The sequence below is a fragment of the Priapulus caudatus genome, unplaced genomic scaffold, assembly GCF_000485595.1.
Source record: "Priapulus caudatus unplaced genomic scaffold, Priapulus_caudatus-5.0.1 Scaffold168, whole genome shotgun sequence".
Lineage (NCBI taxonomy): Eukaryota > Metazoa > Priapulida > Priapulimorpha > Priapulimorphida > Priapulidae > Priapulus > Priapulus caudatus.
In genome coordinates this window covers 66,956-67,819 of record NW_014577229.1, presented here as the reverse complement: position 1 = coordinate 67,819, position 864 = coordinate 66,956, and positions in this window count along the sequence as shown.

The window sequence follows — 864 nt, the reverse complement described above, 5'->3', positions numbered from 1 at the left end:
CGGTAGGAAAGTGTATTTGCGCCATCTTTTTTGCTGGCGTTTGCATTTGTGTTGTGGGATTTTGCATTTGTGGGGTTTTGCATTTGTGTTGTGGCGTTTGCATTTGTGTTGTGGGATTTTGCATTTGTGTTGTGGCGTTTGCATTTGTGTTGTGGGATTTTGCATTTGTGTTACGGGATTTGTATTTGTGTTGTGGGATTTGTATTTGTGGTGAGCCTTCTGCGCCACCGTAGGGATGAGATGGCATAAAATGGGATGGATGGATGGATGAATGGATGGATGCATGGATAGATAGATTGTTCGATTTTTTTGGTATTTTCCATTCAACCAAGCGGTCACCAACTGAGTAACGCCACTGATTTCCCCGAGCAACGCCGGGTATCCCGCTAGTATATATAAAGTTGTTCAGCCGAATTAGTCTGTTCGCGCATAACTAGAGAACTCCGTAGCCTAGCGGAAAACTGAAGATTCAGAATCACCACGTCTGGGAGATGGTTCTGGCTGAAACAAAAATTTAAAAAAATTAAAAAGTTAAAATTAAAAAAAAATTCTATTCGTCAATAGAGGGCGGTGCGTACAGCCTAACTTCTCCAACGTGTTGATCATGTTCTGTAACAATACCGCCCCAGTGGCCGAATGGCTAAAGCATCGGACTCCAAAACCATTGATTCTGGGTTCGAATCCCACCTCGGCAAATTCTGTTTCTTTACTTTTGGACTGTTTAGAATGTACTTCTGCCACTTCACCGTTAATTTCAAAATTGTAAAAATGTTTACTACATTTATACGTTTAGTCAAAATCCAGAATAAACTATGGTATATGATAATAATAGCGCAAACTGACGGGAACACTTTACGGAAGCCT